This window comes from Engystomops pustulosus, chromosome 1 (genome assembly GCF_040894005.1).
Source record: "Engystomops pustulosus chromosome 1, aEngPut4.maternal, whole genome shotgun sequence".
Taxonomy (NCBI): Eukaryota; Metazoa; Chordata; class Amphibia; order Anura; family Leptodactylidae; genus Engystomops; species Engystomops pustulosus.
In genome coordinates this window covers 54995562-55019458 of record NC_092411.1, presented here as the reverse complement: position 1 = coordinate 55019458, position 23897 = coordinate 54995562, and positions in this window count along the sequence as shown.

Genomic DNA, 23897 nt, shown 5'->3' with positions numbered 1-23897 from the left:
TGCCTGGCCCATGTGTTAAATCTGATAGTTCAGCGTTTCCTCAAGACATACCCCAATCTGTCTGATTTGCTCACGAAGGTGCGCCGCATCTGTGCGCATTTCAGGAAGTCCAGCCCAGATGCTGCCACTCTCAGGGCAGCGCAGCGCCGCCTCCAACTGCCCGCTCACCGACTGTTGTGCGACGTGCCCACGAGGTGGAATTCAACACTGACCATGTTATCCAGAGTTTACCAGCAGCGCAGAGCGATTGTAGACTGCCAGATGTCAACTTCCACCAGAACTGGTAGTCAGGTCAGTCAGCTTCCTCAAGTCTACAATGAGGAGTGGACGTGGATGTCTGATATCTGTCAGGTGCTGAGTAACTTTGAGGAGTCAACACAGATGGTCAGTGGCGATGCCGCCATCATCAGCCTCACCATCCCGCTGCTTGGCCTGTTGAAAAACTCTCTGGTCAGCATGAAGTCGGAAGCTTTGCGCTCGTCACAAGAGACAGGGGAAGAATATTCCCTTGTTGATAGCCAAAGCACCCTCAGGTCTGTTTCTCAGCGCATATCGGAGGAGGTGGAGGTGGAGGAGGATGAGGAGGAAGAGGAGGAGAATGTTGGTGAGACACAAGAGGGGACCATTGTTGAGTCCTTTACTGTTCAGCGTGTATGGGCAGAAGAAGAGGAGTTGGAGGAGTTGGAGGAGGAGGAAATGGACAGTCAGGCCAGTGAGGGGAGTGAATTCTTACGCGTTGGTACTCTGGCGCATATGGCAGATTTCATGCTAGGCTGCCTATCCCGTGACCCTCGCGTTCAAAGAATTTATTCCAGCACCGATTACTGGGTGTTCACTCTCCTGGACCCACGGTACAAGCAAAATCTTTCCACTCTCATCCCTGCAGAGGAAAGGAGTGTGAGAATGCATGAATACCAGCAGGCCCTGGTGCACAAGCTGAAACAGTATTTCCCTTCTGACAGCGCTAGCGGCAGAGTGCGTAGTTCTGCGGGACAAGTAGCGAGGGAGAGTAGGCGAGCAGGCAGCTTGTCCAGCACTGGCAAGGGTACGCTTTACAAGGCTTTTGCCAGCTTTATGTCACCCCAGCAAGACACTGTCACCTGTCCCCAGTCTCGGCAGAGTAGGGCTGATCTTTACAGAAAGATGGTGAGGGAGTACGTAGCTGACCATACCATCGTCCTAAATGATCACACAGCTCCCTACAACTACTGGGTTTCAAAGCTGGACATGTGGCACGAACTGGCGCTGTACGCCTTGGAGGTTCTTGCCTGCCCTGCCGCTAGCGTCTTGTCCGAGCGGGTTTTCAGTGCAGCTGGTGGCATCATCACCGATAAGCGTACACGCCTGTCGACTGACAGCGCTGACGCTTATTAAAATGAATAAAGGCTGGATTTCTCAGAATTTCCAATCTCCACCAGGTGAAGGAAGCTCAACCTGAATAATTGATCCACTCCTCCTCCTCCTCATTTTCCTCCTTCTCCTCCTCTTTGTACAGTAAAGCAGAGGAAAATGGCTATTTTTTGACAGGGCCCACTGGCTCTTGCTATAGTACTTCATGCATTTAATTTTTCTGGAGGGCCACCTACCCGGTCCTCTGTTTGAAACAATTTTTGTGAGTGCCACATACAGGCACTCAATCTATTCCATTTTACTGCAGGGCCACCTACCTGCTCCTCTGGTTTGAAACATTTTTGGGACTGCCACATACAGGCACTCAATCTATTCCATTTTACTGGAGGGCCACCTACCTGCTCCTCTGGTTTGAAAAATTTTTGGGACTGCCACATACAGGCACTCAATCTATTCCATTTTACTGCAGGGCCACCTACCTGCTCCTCTGGTTTGAAACATTTTTGGGACTGCCACATACAGGCACTCAATCTATTCCATTTTACTGGAGGGCCACCTACCTGCTCCTCTGGTTTGAAAAATGTTTGGGACTGCCACATACAGGCACTATCCAAATTAAATTGTCTCCATAGCAGCCTCCACACGTTGTCTCCATTGCTACCTCCAAAAGTCGTCCATATAGCTGCCTCCATACATCGTCCCTTTATCAAACGAGGTGTGTCAGGCAGAAATTTGGGTTGTTTTCATGGATTCCACATCAAAGTTGTTAACTTTGTCGCCACCCTGCTGTGTTATCCACAAAATATACTGGCAAACTTTTACCATTTAGGGATATTATTTCAGCGCTTCTTGCGCATCTGTTTACATTCCCCTCACCCGGCATATCCTAAACTTATAAGAACGCTACTACACTTGATCTTATACAAAAGGTTCTTAGAAGTGCTGTTTGGGGAGTAGCCTAGAGACAGGGGCTTGAATTGGCGAAAGCTCGCCTGGCAGCGGAGCGCCAGCTCCATGCGCATCATGCGCTTCTTGCGCATCTGTTTACATTCCCCTCACCCGGCATATCCTAAACTTATAAGAACGCTACTACACTTGATCTTATACAAAAGGTTCTTAGAAGTGCTGTTTGGGGAGTAGCCTAGAGACAGGGGCTTGAATTGGCGAAAGCTCGCCTGGCAGCGGAGCGCCAGCTCCATGCGCATCATGCGCTTCTTGCGCATCTGTTTACATTCCCCTCACCCGGCATATCCTAAACTTATAAGAACGCTACTACACTTGATCTTATACAAAAGGTTCTTAGAAGTGCTGTTTGGGGAGTAGCCTAGAGACAGGGGCTTGAATTGGCGAAAGCTCGCCTGGCAGCGGAGCGCCAGCTCCATGCGCATCATGCGCTTCTTGCGCATCTGTTTACATTCCCCTCACCCGCCATATCCCAAACTTATAAGAACGCTACTACACTTAACTTGGTGCAGGCTGGGACCGAGTCTGACCCTGGGGCTGGTCATATACTGCCGACGCAGAGAATTGCGGGGCCTACCTCGGTCCAGGTCTCAAAGGCCTACTATACCTCCTCCCACCCCTCCTCCACCTCCTCCTCCTCCGAATTACCATCCGTGGGCATGGCGCCATCAGTCGGTAGCTCTAGGCACAGCAGCAGTGCCGTCGCTAAGCGACAGCAGGCGGTGCTGAAACTGCTGAGCCTAGGCGATAAAAGGCACACCGCCCAAGAGCTATTACAGGGCATTCCACATCAAAGTTGTTAACTTTGTCGCCACCCTGCTGTGTAATCCACAAAATATACTTGCAAACTTTTACCATTTAGGGATATTATTTCAGCGCTTCTTGCGCATCTGTTTACATTCCCCTCACCCGCCATATCCTAAACTTATAAGAACGCTACTACACTTGATCTTATACAAAAGGTTCTTAGAAGTGCTGTTTGGGGAGTAGCCTAGAGACAGGGGCTTGGATTGGCAAAAGCTCGCCTGGCTGCAGAGCGCCAGCTCCATCCCAAGATCCAACTAACATAGTTGCAGCACCTTTAATCTACTACTAGTTCACTGCCTCCATAATAATAATAATAATAATCTTTATTTATATAGCGTCATCATATTCTGTAGCGCTTTACAAATCATAGGAAACAAATACAAATGTAATGTAACAGAGCACAACATTTGTATGGAACAACAGGAGTGAGGTCCCTGCTCGCCAGAGCTTACGGTTTATGAAGATGATGGGGTAACACGAGGTAAAAGAATATTTAATGGTCAAGCCATTCTTCTTAGGGAATAGAAAAAAATATAATAAATGGAATTGCTGTCGCTTGAACCACTCAGCCGTCATCTTATATACCAGGTCCAGGGTGAATGGGACTGCAGAGAAGTCTGGTGCCTGTTGGTTGCTGGATAACAGATGGGAGGACGACACAGGACGGGTTAGTAGAAGAGTTAAAACTTCATGCAGTTAATGAGTGTTATAGGCTTGCCTAAAGAAATGGGTTTTAAGAGCACGTTTGAAACTTTGGAGGTTAGGTATTAGTCTGATAGTCCAGGGCAGAGCATTCCATAGAATTGGTGCAGCTCTAGAGAAGTCTTGGAGACGCGAGTGGGAGGTCCGCACTAGGGTAGAGGTTAATCTAAGATCACTGGCGGATCTAAGAGCACGGGTTGGGCGATAGACTGAGATAAGAGAGGAGAGGTAGGGGGGTGCAGCATTATACAGAGCTTTATGGATGAGGGTTATTATTATTTTAAACTGTATTCGAAAGGAGACTGGCAGCCAGTGCAGCGACTGGCATGAACTGTAAGCATACATGGTCCCCTTATCAAACGAGCTGTGTCAGGCAGAATTTTGGGTTGTTTTCATGGCTTCCATGTTAACTTTGTCGCCACCCTGCTGTGTAATCCACAAAATATACTGGCAAACTTTTATCATGTACCGATATTATTTGAGCGCTTCTTGCTCACCTCCTTTGGTTCCTCTCTGACACCCATTGGTTTGAAGCCTGAGTCCAATTAGGGTATGTCGCCATGCCACTCTCTAGCCTGCTGCCGCTGCCTCTGCCTCTGCATGCCGTCCCCTATAGTGTCAGGGTCAATTATTGGATGTTTTAGATGCTATCTAGCTTCATTCTGTCACTCTGTCATGGCCATGCTGTTGCCCATAATTTCGGCATAATGGTGCGATTAAGCAGCCTCAGAGGCATCCATGCATGCTGCCCCTGCTGTTTCCTGTCCATTTCCGTGGTGTTTCCATCCTTTTCTGAGGTTCCCAGGTGTTTGGCCAAGCTTCCCTGTGCAGAGCCTTGGTCCCCTTGAAAAATGCTCGAGTCTCCCATTGACTTCAATGGGGTTCGTTATTCGAGACGAGCACTCGAGCATCGGGAAAAGTTCGTCTCGAATAACGAGTACCCGAGCATTTTAGTGTTCGCTCATCTCTAATCATTACGTACATCCTGATTGCAGCAAGGCAATGTATAGCAGCAAATTGGAAGACGGCACAAAAATTAAACTTAATAGAAGTCTGCAAGAAAGTAAATATGTATAGGCATTATGAAATTATGATGGCCACAAATTATATGCATTTTTGCAGAACAAAAGAAAAATAGGACATATGGGAGAAGTCCCCTTTCTCAGTGAACTGATTTTGGTCCTTGAAAGATACCATAAAGCGCTTAGCCCACTACATTTAGTAGAAGGGTCATACTCAATTTGAAAATTGAAATTTAATATATCTGTCACCTTAGATATAAGACTAAAATGTTGCCCCTCCCAGGATGCAGCTGCAAAATGATTTCCTTGGTTTATTGTCATTTGTCTTTGTGTATTGTGTATACTTGTTAATGTATTTTGTATAATAATAATAATAATAATAAAAAAAATTAAGTAATGTTATTGCTAATTGGGTAATCTATAATTTGGGTTATTGTTGAGGAATTTGTATAGACAGGCTCCTATTTATAATCTGAAGTAAAGAATAGGTGGTGGCAGTGAAAAGTTTGAGTGCCCTGGCTAAGAGAGGGGAATTTAGCATAAAGACACCATCTTGCATATGTGGATTGGGCTTTATGTACTAAATTGTGAGGCTCTCTAGAGTAAGTGCGTCCTGTGATGAAAGTGGGGGTTCATGAGGTTTAGCCAGTCGGCTTATACATGGGGTCGTGTGTTAGCCCTATGTGGCCACTTTGTATGCACACCCTTGGCCTGCTGTACAAACAATGCTTACACATCAACTTTCTTTATCACAAAAGTGTTCTGAACATAAGAAGTTGGGAAGAACTGGATCTTGCACATCTGCAGATACCAATAATAACTGTAATTAGAGCATCTAATGGGTAACACACTGATTAGAAAATTGTGATAAAACCCCTCTGTCATCAGATGTCTCTCACACAAAATGCTACTTAACTCACTGAAAGCGGTCCAAGAAAAAAAAGGAATTATCGAACAACGAACAAATAGATGTCAGTTCCCATAGAAACATTCTGCAAACCCAAACAATTTTGGATAGGCATTTGCATGTGATCCATCTCTACAAATGTCTTTCAGAGCACAATACGCGTAATCAATGTCAGATGCAGAAGAACGCACATGAATGGAGCCAAATAAACAAGTTGTTCAGAACATTTTGAGTTCCTTGGTTAGTTCAATGTATACTTTATCTTCAAGTATTGCAGGTGGTATAATAGTAAAACCAAGTATAACAGATGTGCCCATCATAACTGTGATCTCAGGGTTATTAATGTATGCTGAAAACCTCCTGGGGAATGTGTGAAGAAATGCTATTTCATTATTAAATGAATACCATCTGCATACAAAATGTATTCTAAAACAAGTAAGAATAAAGTAAATGTATAATTTTACACTTCTGGGCTCTGTACACACATGTACGAATCACCACAAAACTTTTATGCACAATTTATCAGCAATAGGGGGCTCTCAAACTACACCTAGAATTATAGAAGCTACCAGGGGGGGGGTAAAGGGAGCCATTGCTCCGGGCCCAGGAAACTGGAAGGGTCCTCCCATGTTGTCACACATGAAAGTGCTGTTCCTCCTTTGCTGTAGGGGAGAAATAATTATTGGAGCCCTCCCTATGCACCTGCACCCGGCATGTGACGTAATACTATGTCACATGTCGGTAAGGGGTTAAAATCAATTTTGTGAGAGGGGGCGCTCTAAATCCAAACTAATATGAATTGCTTATAGAAGTTTCTCAAAAACTATGCAAACGACACTATGGGGGACACGTATCCTTATTTCTGCTAGTCAAATTGTCTCATTTTTGCGACTTTCGTCATATTTGCGACTTTTCACCTGTCGTTTTTCAAGTACTCCTTGGTCTGCACCTTGTGCAGTGCGTCTTATGTATCTTAGTTTCCCAGATGTTCCGTGCGACTTTTCACTTATGTATCACTTTTTTTGCTTACTTTTGCGACTTTTGAGGCGCAAATCTGCACCTGATGAAGGGCAGGTGCAAAGGAAGTTTTTTTTTCATGGACCCGAATTTAACATGTAAATTGGAATTATTTCACATGCTTTAAAATGTTTAACATTTTGCACAATAATCTCTTCTGTCAAAATTCTTACTTTTTTTTTTTAAATTGGTTACTTCTAAGGGTGAAGTCACACATAGCTGTTTCATTGCGTTTTTAATGCATTTTGAAACTAATTACAACAGCTGTGGAGAGGTGATTTGCCTTCTTTCATTACTGTTAACATATAAACGCTGCGTGTGTTCACATTACGTTTACTATGTTTTTGTAAATTCAAATGTTAAAAGTAATGAAATAAGGGAAATTACCTCTCCTCAGTTGTTGTAATTACTTTCAAAATGCATTACAAATGAAACATGTTAAATCCCAAATTAACAGTAGTGTCCACTCCTGTATATAACCCCCTCACATGGCTTGTATCCTCTCCTGTAAATAACCCCCTCACATGGCTTGTGTCCACTCCTGTATATAACCCTCTCACGTGGCTTGTGTCCACTCCTGCATATAACCCCCTCACGTGGCTTGTGTTCACTCCTGTATATAACCCCCTCACATGGCTTGTGTCCTCTCCTGTATATAACCCCCTCACATGGCTTGTGTTCTCTCCTGAATATAACCCCCTCACATGGCTTGTGTTCACTCCTGTATATAACCCCCTCACATGGCTTGTGTCCTCTCCTGAATATAACCCCCTCACATGGCTTGTGTCCTCTCCTGAATATAACCCCCTCACATGGCTTGTGTCCTCTCCTGAATATAACCCCCTCACATGGCTTGTGTCCTCTCCTGAATATAACCCCCTCACATGGCTTGTGTTCTCTCCTCCATATAACCCCCTCACATGGCTTGTATCCTCTCCTGTAAATAACCCCCTCACATGGCTTGTGTCCACTCCTGTATATAACCCTCTCACGTGGCTTGTGTCCACTCCTGCATATAACCCCCTCACGTGGCTTGTGTTCACTCCTGTATATAACCCCCTCACATGGCTTGTGTCCTCTCCTGTATATAACCCCCTCACGTGGCTTGTGTCCATGTGGATTTGAGACATTTGCAACAAAAAATCTCCAAAAGAAGCCAAAATTTGCACCTGCCAGGATAGGAAAGTCACAAGTAAAAAGACAGGATCATACATAAGGAACAAAAACTAGCCGCCAAATGTCCCTAAAATTCACCTCAGAGAGACAAAACTATGATACATGTGCCCCTACGTGCTGTTTGCTTGTACGTGTGACAAAAGATAGAAAACAGAGATTGTACAGAGATGACTATACATATAGTTACAGCAACTGTACAGGTAATTGCACCAGTTTAGGATCAGTGCCCCATATGCTAATGAAATTTATAGAACCTATATTACCTCTACAAAGTAGGGGAGGAGCTATGAGGCAAAAACAAATGCCAGAAATTTGTAAAAGTAACAAAGTTTATTATGTATAAGGTAAAAACACATAACCATAATTAGACAATTAAAATGAATAGTATGACAGGGTTATAAGGTGAATATACAACAGAAAAAGAAAGCAGTCATACCCGGACATAGCAAATTGCACAGAGGTTAAGCCAATCTAATTGGGCTGGTATATAAAGATTGTAAACCTATACAAGGCATAGAAAAATGCACTCAGGTAATGGCATAGCAGAAGCTCATGCCTGGTAGGAGCCACTTTAAGGCATGTAAATACCAGTCCTTACCGTGTTGGTGAGTAAGTGTGCCAGAGGTCCGGGGATGACTGCTGCCCCAACGCACGTTTCGGCTCCTATAGAGCCTTCGTCTGGGGGTGGCGTCTTCCCGGTACCAGGTCACATTTAAAGAGGAGTTTGACCAATGAGAACGTCTTACTCGTGATATCGCGAGAATCCGAGTCACATGATCGCGATGTCTTCGCGCATGCGCGGTTAGATAGTGTTTTGCCGAAGTAGCCTGTCTTCGCGCATGCGCAGTTTGCCGTACCCGTCGATCGCGCATCCCGAAAAAAGCTTGAAAGTTCAAAACGATCTTAGGTAAGTTACTGGGATGTTTGAACCTGCCTGAATGTTGTATTTTAAAGTGACAAGTGCTTACAATCACATAATCTGTTGGTACACATTTTGATATATCTAAAACAAAGTGTCAGTGTTACAAAATTGCATATTATTTACAATGTGTTACCATTGATCAACTGGGACATCATTGTCATAATGACAAACATTGATGTGGGTTATTCTTTCAGTCACATTTCATTGTTACAATAAGAGTTTTTTCTATTTACACTATATTCACAGTAAAATTAATATTAATTCAGCATATAGTTGATTGTGATACACCATGGATGTGAGTGCTCAGTGACAACTAAGAAGGAAAAGTGAAGGGAAGTGAGGGGAGTGAAGTGCAGTGAAAATTGTGAATGGGAGTGCAGAAAACATTTATGTAAAAATTAGTGCTAACAGATAGTATACATTTTTATTATTATACAACATACCAAGACTAGCGATGGATGATTTTTATAATGCTATTAATAAATACAGTTCTCTCATCATATTCGATATTACTGGTTACCATTGCGATTTGTCCATCAGGGTATAATCTCAGATCGTGCCAAGGTTGGCAACGAAGTTCTTTGGTCACACGAGTATAAACTCATCTACTCCTCAGAAACAGATGTGCCGGGAAAGTATAACAAATGTCTGTCTCTTGACATATAGAAATCTGAAAGGTTTTTTTTGGAAAAAGAAGAGAATTCATTACACAATAAAATGTCAAAGATTAAAATTGAGTCCTACAATGGTGGACGCCAAACATGCTATGGGAGCGCGATGCAGAAACTTAGGGAGCTAAAGATAAGGTTGGTGTTGGTGAATCATTGGAGGAAAGGGGCGAAGCTAATAGTTTCGTTCAGACCTTTGGGATAAATTGTCTCCAGGGTCCAGATCCACCTCGTTTCACATTGGGCCAGTTTCTTTTTAATTGGGCCGCCTCTAATCCCAGATATAATTTTATCTATCCCTCGGACTTTTAATAGTCCTGGGTTGGAGTCATGTCTCAACTTAAAATGGGCGGCTACTGGTTTGCCTTCGGGGTCGAAATGTGGATCGGACGTGGCTCTAATGTCCCTCATATGCTCTCTTATCCGGATTTTTAGTGCCCTCGTCGTCAAACCTATGTAGATAAGATTGCATGGGCACGTTGCGTAGTACACCACTCCTTTTGTATTACATGTAATTGTGTGGGTAATTTTAAATTCCTTATCACCTGCTGAATTGGTGAAGGTAGTGGCGCATTCCATGTTGGGGCATGCTACGCATTTGCCACAGGGCTTACATCCCCATGGTGGAGGTTTCGCCCCGAAAATCGTCTGTGTTTTTCCCGAGTCATAGTGACTCCTTACTAGATGGTCTCGTAAGTTTTTGGATCTCCGAGCTGTCACAGCGGGGTAAGGTGTGATATATTTTGATAAGGTAGGGTCACATTTCAAAATTGGCCATTATTTCTACAATATTTCTCGCATTTGTGGCCACTGTGAATGATACGTGGTGATATATCTTACCTGTTCAGATGTTATTTCTTTCCTTTTCGGTACTAATAGGTCTTGGCGTTCTGTTCTTTTCGCTCTCCAATATGCTTTTTTGATCACTCGGTTGCTATAACCTCGTTGCTGAAATCGTGACCATAAGTCCTTCGCATGTTTCTCAAAGTCTTCGTTTGTCGAACAATTTCTTCTAATGCGCAGGAACTGGCCAATCGGGATGGCTGAGATGGTTTGCTTTGGGTGCGAAGAGGTAGCGTGAAGAAGTGCATTTACTGAGGTCTGTTTCCTGTAGACTTCTGTTTGTAGATAGCCATCGGGGTCCCTTCTTATGATCACATCTAAAAAAGGGATACTGATCTTATCAGCGCTATACGTCAGTTTAATGTTATACGGATTAACATTCAATCGTTCAAAGAAGGTCTGTAACTCCGTCGTGTTGCCCCTCCATATGATCAGGATATCGTCGATGTACCGAGCCCAAAAGAGGACCCGGTCCATCGCGACATCCCGATCATCCCCCAATAGGTCCCTCTCCCACAGCCCCAGGAACAGATTGGCGTATGAGGGCGCACAGGACGCCCCCATCGCCGTGCCCTGGAGCTGCAGGAAAAAGGACCCATTGAACACGAAGAAGTTATGGGATAGTACAAATTCCAACAACTTCAGTAGAAAAGTCGAGAATTGTGATGTCAAATTCTCCATTGCTAGGAAATATTGAACGGCTCTAAGGCCGTCTGGGTGCCTGATGCTGGTATACAGTGACTCTACGTCACACGTAACCAGCAGTGTATCTTCTTCCACATGGATCCCATCTATTTTACGTAGGAGATCCATGGTATCCTGTGTGTATGATGGTAGGTTTGATACCATTTGTTTCAGGTAGTGGTCTACAAACCTACTCACCTTTTCGGTCAGGCTTCCTCTCCCCGATATAATAGGTCTTCCTGGCGGTGTCTTTGCATGTTTAATGAATTTTGGGCAGTAAGTATAAGGTTGGAACCACTGGATCATCTGTCTTCAGGCTATCAAAGATCTCACTGTTGATTATCTTGTCCTTATGTGCCTGTAGGAGTATATTGTTCAGTTCACTTTTAAATTTTGACATAGGATTGAACGTTAAACGTTTATAGCACTGGTTGTTATTCAGTTGTCTGTAGGCCTCAGCCTCATACATTTCCTGCGGCCAAACCACAATATTACCACCTTTATCCGATTGTTTGATAACAATGGATTTATCTTTTTTTAGGCTATTAATACAGTGTCTTTGGATGTTAGTTAAGTTGTCATTACTCACCTGTTGATCTAATCTTGTGAATTCATATGTCACTGTTTTAATAAATTGGTCAACCGCTGGACAGATGTTCAGGCTTGGAAATTTTTTTGATCTTTTTCTTATGCAATGTGGGACACTGGTGTCCGCATTATGTTCTCTTTGTAGTTCCTCCAGAATCTTAACCGCTTCAACCTCTGTTTCCGTGTTAAAGATATCACTCGGGTCTTGTGTATCAAAAATGTTTTTAAACACCAAGGACCTCCCAAACAGATGGAGGTCTTTTACTGCGGAGAAAACATCGAAATTATTACTCGGAGAAAAGGTTAGTCCCCTTTCTAGTACTTCTAGTTCATTGGGGGTTAAGACACGTTTCGATAGGTTAATTACCTTAAGTTGGTTGTCATTGACAACACTGCGGGTTTCCGGGCGTCGTTTATTGATGTTCTGAGGTTGACCGTATTTACGTTTTGTTCCTTGATTATTTTGTCCTCTCGAGTTGTCACTCTGGTCATTGTTCGAGTTTATCGATGACATGGACGAAGATCGACTAATTGTACGGTCGGTTCTTACGTGTCTTCTATGGCGTGCAGAACGTCCCCAATGATAAACTCTTTTTTGGATAAAGTCAATCTGGTCACGAGAGAATTTCTTTGTTTTTTTATCACAGATTTCTTTTTCCCACTTTTCAAAATCGGTCTCTAATGACTGTTCGAAGGTGTTAACTTCTTCTTGAGTCAGTAGGGAATTTAAAGTTGAGCGGGTGGACTCAATCTCCTTGTTAATGTTGTCAAGGGTAATTTTATTGTTTTCAATCAAAAGACGCATAAATTTATCAGAACATTCTGAACATGATGCTTCCCATTTCGATATAAATGACTCATTATCGATTTGAAAAGATGGGAATACTTGTACACGTAATCCTCTCGGGATTAATTTTAGCTCTACATATTTCTCCAAAAATGCACCATTCCACCAGATTTTCATTCTTTTGTGTAGTAGGTTTTTTAAGGCCCCCTGCATCGCGCTCACATTTGCATGCTCTGCCGCATGTCCACCAGACCCTGTGTTTTTAAAGACGTGATTCAATTTGGTTCGCCAAGTTTGTTCTCTTGACATGAAATTCATGGTGATTTACCGTTTTCTTAATTCTGTGAAAACCACAGTAGAAAAATTAATTTGTGACAAAAGATAGAAAACAGAGATTGTACAGAGATGACTATACATATAGTTACAGCAACTGTACAGGTAATTGCACCAGTTTAGGATCAGTGCCCCATATGCTAATGAAATTTATAGAACCTATATTACCTCTACAAAGTAGGGGAGGAGCTATGAGGCAAAAACAAATGCTAGAAATTTGTAAAAGTAACAAAGTTTATTATGTATAAGGTAAAAACACATAACCATAATTAGACAATTAAAATGAATAGTATGACAGGGTTATAAGGTGAATATACAACAGAAAAAGAAAGCAGTCATACCCGGACATAGCAAATTGCACAGAGGTTAAGCCAATCTAATTGGGCTGGTATATAAAGATTGTAAACCTATACAAGGCATAGAAAAATGCACTCAGGTAATGGCATAGCAGAAGCTCATGCCTGGTAGGAGCCACTTTAAGGCATGTAAATACCAGTCCTTACCGTGTTGGTGAGTAAGTGTGCCAGAGGTCCGGGGATGACTGCTGCCCCAACGCACGTTTCGGCTCCTATAGAGCCTTCGTCTGGGGGTGGCGTCTTCCCGGTACCAGGTCACATTTAAAGAGGAGTTTGACCAATGAGAACGTCTTACTCGTGATATCGCGAGAATCCGAGTCACATGATCGCGATGTCTTCGCGCATGCGCGGTTAGATAGTGTTTTGCCGAAGTAGCCTGTCTTCGCGCATGCGCAGTTTGCCGTACCCGTCGATCGCGCATCCCGAAAAAAGCTTGAAAGTTCAAAACGATCTTAGGTAAGTTACTGGGATGTTTGAACCTGCCTGAATGTTGTATTTTAAAGTGACAAGTGCTTACAATCACATAATCTGTTGGTACACATTTTGATATATCTAAAACAAAGTGTCAGTGTTACAAAATTGCATATTATTTACAATGTGTTACCATTGATCAACTGGGACATCATTGTCATAATGACAAACATTGATGTGGGTTATTCTTTCAGTCACATTTCATTGTTACAATAAGAGTTTTTTCTATTTACACTATATTCACAGTAAAATTAATATTAATTCAGCATATAGTTGATTGTGATACACCATGGATGTGAGTGCTCAGTGACAACTAAGAAGGGAAAGTGAGGGGAGGTGAGGGGAGTGAAGTGCAGTGAAAATTGTGAATGGGAGTGCAGAAAACATTTATGTAAAAATTAGTGCTAACAGATAGTATACATTTTTATTATTATACAACATACCAAGACTAGCGATGGATGATTTTTATAATGCTATTAATAAATACAGTTCTCTCATCATATTCGATATTACTGGTTACCATTGCGATTTGTCCATCAGGGTATAATCTCAGATCGTGCCAAGGTTGGCAACGAAGTTCTTTGGTCACACGAGTATAAACTCATCTACTCCTCAGAAACAGATGTGCCGGGAAAGTATAACAAATGTCTGTCTCTTGACATATAGAAATCTGAAAGGTTTTTTTTGGAAAAAGAAGAGAATTCATTACACAATAAAATGTCAAAGATTAAACTATATGCAACTACATGCTGAATTAATATTAATTTTACTGTGAATATAGTGTAAATAGAAAAAACTCTTATTGTAACAATGAAATGTGACTGAAAGAATAACCCACATCAATGTTTGTCATTATGACAATGATGTCCCAGTTGATCAATGGTAACACATTGTAAATAATATGCAATTTTGTAACACTGACACTTTGTTTTAGATATATCAAAATGTGTACCAACAGATTATGTGATTGTAAGCACTTGTCACTTTAAAATACAACATTCAGGCAGGTTCAAACATCCCAGTAACTTACCTAAGATCGTTTTGAACTTTCAAGCTTTTTTCGGGATGCGCGATCGACGGGTACGGCAAACTGCGCATGCGCGAAGACAGGCTACTTCGGCAAAACACTATCTAACCGCGCATGCGCGAAGACATCGCGATCATGTGACTCGGATTCTCGCGATATCACGAGTAAGACGTTCTCATTGGTCAAACTCCTCTTTAAATGTGACCTGGTACCGGGAAGACGCCACCCCCAGACGAAGGCTCTATAGGAGCCGAAACGTGCGTTGGGGCAGCAGTCATCCCCGGACCTCTGGCACACTTACTCACCAACACGGTAAGGACTGGTATTTACATGCCTTAAAGTGGCTCCTACCAGGCATGAGCTTCTGCTATGCCATTACCTGAGTGCATTTTTCTATGCCTTGTATAGGTTTACAATCTTTATATACCAGCCCAATTAGATTGGCTTAACCTCTGTGCAATTTGCTATGTCCGGGTATGACTGCTTTCTTTTTCTGTTGTATATTCACCTTATAACCCTGTCATACTATTCATTTTAATTGTCTAATTATGGTTATGTGTTTTTACCTTATACATAATAAACTTTGTTACTTTTACAAATTTCTGGCATTTGTTTTTGCCTCATAGCTCCTCCCCTACTTTGTAGAGGTAATATAGGTTCTATAAATTTCATTAGCATATGGGGCACTGATCCTAAACTGGTGCAATTACCTGTACAGTTGCTGTAACTATATGTATAGTCATCTCTGTACAATCTCTGTTTTCTATCTTTTGTCACAAATTAATTTTTCTACTGTGGTTTTCACAGAATTAAGAAAACGGTAAATCACCATGAATTTCATGTCAAGAGAACAAACTTGGCGAACCAAATTGAATCACGTCTTTAACTCCTTAACGCTCTGCGCCGTAGCTCTACGGCGCAGAGGTATAAGGAGTGTATGAAGAGGGCTCACGGGCTGAGTCCTCTTCATACAAAGGTGGGGGTTTTTGCAAAATGCATAAAACCCCCACCGCTAATAACCGCGGTCGGTGCTTGCACCGATCGCGGCTATTAACCCCCTAAACGCCGCCTGCAAAGTCGCAGGCGGCGTTTAAAAGACGGCGGCGCGTGGGCGCCGCCATCTTTTTTTTGATCGCCACGCCCCCGAACGTCATCGGGGGGTGGCGATCAGTTGCCATGGTAGCCTCGTGTCTTCTCTTGACACGAGGCTATCTGGCAGCTGCATATTCGTTACAATGAGCCAGTGGCTCATTGTAATGAATGTGCTGCAAAAATGCCATATATTGCAATACAGAAGTATTGCAGTATATGGTAGCAGCGATCTGACCATCTAGGGTTAATGTACCCTAGATGGTCTAAAAGATAGTGAAAAAAAAAAGAAAAAAAAAAGTTTAAAAAATAAAAAAAATTAATAAAATATTAAAAGTTCAAATCACCCCCCTTTCCCTAGAACGGATATAAAACATAACAAACAGTAAAAATCACAGACATATTAGGTATCGCCGCGTCCCAAAATGCCCGATCTATCAAAATATAAAAACGGTTACGGCCGGCGGTGACCTCCGAGGCGGGAAATGGCGCCCAAATGTCCGAAATGCGACTTTTACACCTTTTTACATAACATAAAAAATGAAATAAAAAATGATCAAAATGTCGCACAGACCTCAAAACGGTAGCAATGAAAACGTCGCCTCATTTCGCAAAAAATGACCCCTCACACATTTCCGTGCGCCAAAGTATGAAAAAGTTATTAGCGTCAGAAGATGGCAAAAAATTTTTTTTCTTTTTTGTACACATTCGTTTAATTTTTGAAAATGTATTAAAACACAATAAAACCTGTATAAATTTGGTATCACCGCGATCGCACCGAACCAAAGAATAAAGTAGGCGTGTTATTTGGAGCGAAGAGTGAAAGTCGTAAAAACTGAGCCCACAAGAACGTGACGCACGTGCGTTTTTTTTTCAATTTTTCCACATTTGGAATTTTTTTTCAGCTTCGCAGTACACGGCATGTTAAAATAAATAACATTACGGGAAAGTAAAATTTGTTACGCACAAAATAAGCCCTCACACAGGTCTGTACACGGAAAAATGAAAAAGTTATGGATTTTTGAAGTTGGAGAGCGAGAAATGAGGCGAAAAACCCTGCGTCCTTAAGGGGTTAAAAACACAGGGTCTGGTGGACATGCGGCAGAGCATGCAAATGTGAGCGCGATGCAGGGGGCCTTAAAAAACCTACTACACAAAAGAATGAAAATCTGGTGGAATGGTGCATTTTTGGAGAAATATGTAGAGCTAAAATTAATCCCGAGAGGATTACGTGTACAAGTATTCCCATCTTTTCAAATCGATAATGAGTCATTTATATCGAAATGGGAAGCATCATGTTCAGAATGTTCTGATAAATTTATGCGTCTTTTGATTGAAAACAATAAAATTACCCTTGACAACATTAACAAGGAGATTGAGTCCACCCGCTCAACTTTAAATTCCCTACTGACTCAAGAAGAAGTTAACACCTTCGAACAGTCATTAGAGACCGATTTTGAAAAGTGGGAAAAAGAAATCTGTGATAAAAAAACAAAGAAATTCTCTCGTGACCAGAATGACTTTTTCCAAAAAAGAGTTTATCATTGGGGACGTTCTGCACGCCATAGAAGACACGTAAGAACCGACCGTACAATTAGTCGATCTTCGTCCATGTCATCGATAAACTCGAACAATGACCAGAGTGACAACTCGAGAGGACAAAATAATCAAGGAACAAAACGTAAATACGGTCAACCTCAGAACATCAATAAACGACGCCCGGAAACCCGCAGTGTTGTCAATGACAACCAACTTAAGGTAATTAACCTATCGAAACGTGTCTTAACCCCCAATGAACTAGAAGTACTAGAAAGGGGACTAACCTTTTCTCCGAGTAATAATTTCGATGTTTTCTCTGCAGTAAAAGACCTCCATCTGTTTGGGAGGTCCTTGGTGTTTAAAAACATTTTTGATACACAAGACCCGAGTGATATCTTTAACACGGAAACAGAGGTTGAAGCGGTTAAGATTCTGGAGGAACTACAAAGAGAACATAATGTGGACACCAGTGTCCCACATTGCATAAGAAAAAGATCAAAAAAATTTCCAAGCCTGAACATCTGTCCAGCGGTTGACCAATTTATTAAAACAGTGACATATGAATTCACAAGATTAGATCAACAGGTGAGTAATGACAACTTAACTAACATCCAAAGACACTGTATTAATAGCCTAAAAAAAGATAAATCCATTGTTATCAAACAATCGGATAAAGGTGGTAATATTGTGGTTTGGCCGCAGGAAATGTATGAGGCTGAGGCCTACAGACAACTGAATAACAACCAGTGCTATAAACGTTTAACGTTCAATCCTATGTCAAAATTTAAAAGTGAACTGAACAATATACTCCTACAGGCACATAAGGACAAGATAATCAACAGTGAGATCTTTGATAGCCTGAAGACAGATGATCCAGTGGTTCCAACCTTATACTTACTGCCCAAAATTCATAAACATGCAAAGACACCGCCAGGAAGACCTATTATATCGGGGAGAGGAAGCCTGACCGAAAAGGTGAGTAGGTTTGTAGACCACTACCTGAAACAAATGGTATCCAACCTACCATCATACACACAGGATACCATGGATCTCCTACGTAAAATAGATGGGATCCATGTGGAAGAAGATACACTGCTGGTTACGTGTGACGTAGAGTCACTGTATACCAGCATCAGGCACCCAGACGGCCTTAGAGCCGTTCAATATTTCCTAGCAATGGAGAATTTGACATCACAATTCTCGACTTTTCTACTGAAGTTGTTGGAATTTGTACTATCCCATAACTTCTTCGTGTTCAATGGGTCCTTTTTCCTGCAGCTCCAGGGCACGGCGTATGAGGGCGTCCTGTGCGCCCTCATACGCCAATCTGTTCCTGGGGCTGTGGGAGAGGGACCTATTGGGGGATGATCGGGATGTCGCGATGGACCGGGTCCTCTTTTGGGCTCGGTATATCGACGATATCCTGATCATATGGAGGGGCAACACGACGGAGTTACAGACCTTCTTTGAACGATTGAATGTTAATCCGTATAACATTAAACTGACGTATAGCGCTGATAAGATCAGTATCCCTTTTTTAGATGTGATCATAAGAAGGGACCCCGATGGCTATCTACAAACAGAAGTCTACAGGAAACAGACCTCAGTAAATGCACTTCTTCACGCTACCTCTTCGCACCCAAAGCAAACCATCTCAGCCATCCCGATTGGCCAGTTCCTGCGCATTAGAAGAAATTGTTCGACAAACGAAGACTTTGAGAAACATGCGAAGGACTTATGGTCACGATTTCAGCAACGAGGTTATAGCAACCGAGTGATCAAAAAAGCATATTGGAGAGCGAAAAGAACAGAACGCCAAGACCTATTAGTACTGAAAAGGAAAGAAATAACATCTGAACAGGTAAGATATATCACCACGTATCATTCACAGTGGCCACAAATGCGAGAAATATTGCAGAAATACTGGCCAATTTTGAAATGTGACCCTACCTTATCAAAATATATCACACCTTACCCCGCTGTGACAGCTCGGAGATCCAAAAACTTACGAGACCATCTAGTAAGGAGTCACTATGACTCGGGAAAAACGCAGACGATTTTCGGGGCGAAACCTCCACCATGGGGATGTAAGCCCTGTGGCAAATGCGTAGCATGCCCCAACATGGAATGCGCCACTACCTTCACCAATTCAGCAGGTGATAAGGAATTTAAAATTACCCACACAATTACATGTAATACAAAAGGAGTGGTGTACTACGCGACGTGTCCATGCAATCTTATCTACATAGGTTTGACGACGAGGGCACTAAAAATCCGGATAAGAGAGCATATGAGGGACATTAGAGCCACGTCCGATCCACATTTCGACCCCGAAGGCAAACCAGTAGCCGCCCATTTTAAGTTGAGACATGACTCCAACCCAGGACTATTAAAAGTCCGAGGGATAGATAAAATTATATCTGGGATTAGAGGCGGCCCAATTAAAAAGAAACTGGCCCAATGTGAAACGAGGTGGATCTGGACCCTGGAGACAATTTATCCCAAAGGTCTGAACGAAACTATTAGCTTCGCCCCTTTCCTCCAATGATTCACCAACACCAACCTTATCTTTAGCTCCCTAAGTTTCTGCATCGCGCTCCCATAGCATGTTTGGCGTCCACCATTGTAGGACTCAATTTTAATCTTTGACATTTTATTGTGTAATGAATTCTCTTCTTTTTCCAAAAAAAACCTTTCAGATTTCTATATGTCAAGAGACAGACATTTGTTATACTTTCCCGGCACATCTGTTTCTGAGGAGTAGATGAGTTTATACTCGTGTGACCAAAGAACTTCGTTGCCAACCTTGGCACGATCTGAGATTATACCCTGATGGACAAATCGCAATGGTAACCAGTAATATCGAATATGATGAGAGAACTGTATTTATTAATAGCATTATAAAAATCATCCATCGCTAGTCTTGGTATGTTGTATAATAATAAAAGTGTATACTATCTGTTAGCACTAATTTTTACATAAATGTTTTCTGCACTCCCATTCACAATTTTCACTGCACTTCACTCCCCTCACTTCCCTTCACTTTTCCTTCTTAGTTGTCACTGAGCACTCACATCCATGGTGTATCACAATCAACTATATGCTGAATTAATATTAATTTTACTGTGAATATAGTGTAAATAGAAAAAACTCTTATTGTAACAATGAAATGTGACTGAAAGAATAACCCACATCAATGTTTGTCATTATGACAATGATGTCCCAGTTGATCAATGGTAACACATTGTAAATAATATGCAATTTTGTAACACTGACACTTTGTTTTAGATATATCAAAATGTGTACCAACAGATTATGTGATTGTAAGCACTTGTCACTTTAAAATACAACATTCAGGCAGGTTCAAACATCCCAGTAACTTACCTAGGATCGTTTTGAACTTTCAAGCTTTTTTCGGGATGCGCGATCGACGGGTACGGCAAACTGCGCATGCGCGAAGACAGGCTACTTCGGCAAAACACTATCTAACCGCGCATGCGCGAAGACATCGCGATCATGTGACTCGGATTCTCGCGATATCACGAGTAAGACGTTCTCATTGGTCAAACTCCTCTTTAAATGTGACCTGGTACCGGGAAGACGCCACCCCCAGACGAAGGCTCTATAGGAGCCGAAACGTGCGTTGGGGCAGCAGTCATCCCCGGACCTCTGGCACACTTACTCACCAACACGGTAAGGACTGGTATTTACATGCCTTAAAGTGGCTCCTACCAGGCATGAGCTTCTGCTATGCCATTACCTGAGTGCATTTTTCTATGCCTTGTATAGGTTTACAATCTTTATATACCAGCCCAATTAGATTGGCTTAACCTCTGTGCAATTTGCTATGTCCGGGTATGACTGCTTTCTTTTTCTGTTGTATATTCACCTTATAACCCTGTCATACTATTCATTTTAATTGTCTAATTATGGTTATGTGTTTTTACCTTATACATAATAAACTTTGTTACTTTTACAAATTTCTGGCATTTGTTTTTGCCTTGCTTGTACGTGTGCAGAGGGCAACAAATTCAATAATAATAATTCCTTTATGTATATAGCACACACGGTCCGACTAAGCACTAACACACACCTTTTAATGCACATTTTTTCTTGTTGGACACTGTACAAGCAGTTTGCACGTTCTTTCTAGTGCAAGAAAACTGGAGCAAACGTTTTAATAAATGTGGGCCATTGTCTCATCTAACAATCCTGTCACATAGTGGGGACATCTAGTGGTAAAAATGAAATATCTTTATACAAAATCAAGGATATCAGCAGGTTAGGATTCACACTAGTATTAAAACAGACAAAGATAACAAACACGTCATCCGCTTTTCAACATCATAGTGTTTGCGCATCGGCACACACTATGTCAGCAAGCAGCTGACGTCATTGTCTGGGGGCAGACACTGGCTATATACTAGGGGGGGGAGGCACTGGCTATACACTGGGGACAGGAGGCTGCTAAATATATCCAAGGGGTCTGGCACAAGCTATATACAATGGGGCTGCTGGCTATATACAAGGGGGCAGGGACTGGCTATATACTAGGGTTTTGCTGGCTATATACTAGGGAGCAGGGGGCTGGCTATATACTAGGAGGCATGGGGCTACTGGCTATATAATGGGGGGCAGCCGCTGGAAATATACTAGGGGGCAGGGGCTGGCGATATATTGGGGAGGCTGTGACCAATGCATTTCCCACCCTAGGCTTATACTTAAGTCAAAGGTTTTCCCAGTTTTTCTGTGTTAAAATTAGGTGCCTCGGCTTATACTCACTCACTTCCTCGGCTTATATCTCACTATCCCTGTCTTTCACTTACTTAATCTACCTGCCTGTCTCTCTATCACTCACTCTACCTGTCTCTTTGTCTCTCACTCTGCCTGTTTATTACTCACTCTCTACCTCTCACTCTTCCTACCTGTCTCTTAGTCTTTCACTCACTCTCCCTGCCTGTATCTCACTCTTCCAGCCTGTCTCTCAATCTCCCTGTCTTTCTCTCTAACCCTATCCCCTCACACTGTCTTATGCTGATTGCCTATAGTAACCAATCAACACTCAGAGCTCATATTAATGACCTGTGGCAAAATGTTAACCAATCACGGCTTAGCTTCTAAGTGCCATAGCAGAAGCTGCAGACAATGGCTTCTGTATATGGTGGGTAATAAGTGTATGGTGGGTAATAAGTGTATTTTGGAAAGCGTGGGGTGAAAATTGTGATTCAAAATCTAGTCTACGACATTCCCTGAGTCACAGAGAGCGACTGTTCAAACTTTGGTGACTGTAAATGCAACGGTGCAGATTCCTTTAGCGGACATACACATACACACATACACTCAGCTTTATATAACACCACTTTAAAGGTCTACATGTCGAACTGCCAGAGGCTGGAGCAACTAACCAGCAGCAGGACCAGTACCTCTTTTTTTATGCAAAGATGAATAGGAGAGGAAATGCTGCAAAATGACCTCCAGCAGCCACTTATATCCATGTCTTTGTTCAAAGTGTCAGACACAGACTCCATGGAGATAATATTAGGGCCTAACATCCACAAGCCGGTGATGTGCTTACAGCCCAACAGTGTGCAGGGCAATTGACATTTTCAAAAGAACACTGGCAGATTCAACACTGGCGTCCTGTGCTATTCACAGATGAGAGAAGATTCACACTGAGCACGTGACGGATGTGACAGTTTGGAGACGCAGAACGTGCTGCTGCCCGCAACATCCTCCAGCATAACCGGTTTGGCAGTGGGTCAGTTATGGTGCGAGCAAGTAGAACCCCGACTACCATTAGATCCTTGGATTCACTGTGAGACCATAAGAAGGTGCAATTGTTTCTGTCTCTTGCATTACAAGGCTAGGCATCATGTAGTGTCAGAAGTTCCTGCACTATGAAGGCATTCATGTTTTGAACTGACCTGCCTGTTCCCCAGACCTGAATGCAATTGAGCACATCTCGGACATCATGTTGTTTTCCATCCACCAATGCCACATTGTACCACAATTCAGGAGTTTACCGATGCTTTCGTCCAGATCTGGGAGGAGAACCCTTCAGAAGAACATCCATCCCCTCATCAGGAGTATGGCCAAGGAGGTCATACAGGCACAGGGAGGCAACACACACTACTGAGCCTCATTTTCTTGTCTTGAGGCATTTCCACTGTAGTTGGATCAGCCTAAAATTTGATTTTCCACTTTGATTTTGAGTTTCATTCCCAATCCAATTCCCAATCATTCCCAATCTCTAGGATACTCATTTTTATGTTTTATTGTTCTCAATGCATTCCACTATGTAATGAATAAAGACTTGCAACTGGAATATTTCATTCATTGAGATCTAGGATGTGGTATTTTAGTGTTCCCTTTATTTTTTGAGCAGTTTATTTAGTTCTGCTGGAGGTAAGTACCACCTACACCCGTGTAAACAGAGTGGGTTGAGAGGCTTATGATTCATCAATTTGGTCACATTAATCATGAACCCAAATGGAAAACAAAAAAAGTATTATTGATGTCTCGAATCTAAGTTGCTAGTAGTCACTGTTGCTAAGGCTCAGGTAACTAAAGCATAGCGTTAGTCATTTGTTCCAAAAATACATGACATGTACCAGTCAGAGAAATGACCTCTTTTATCTGGCATGTT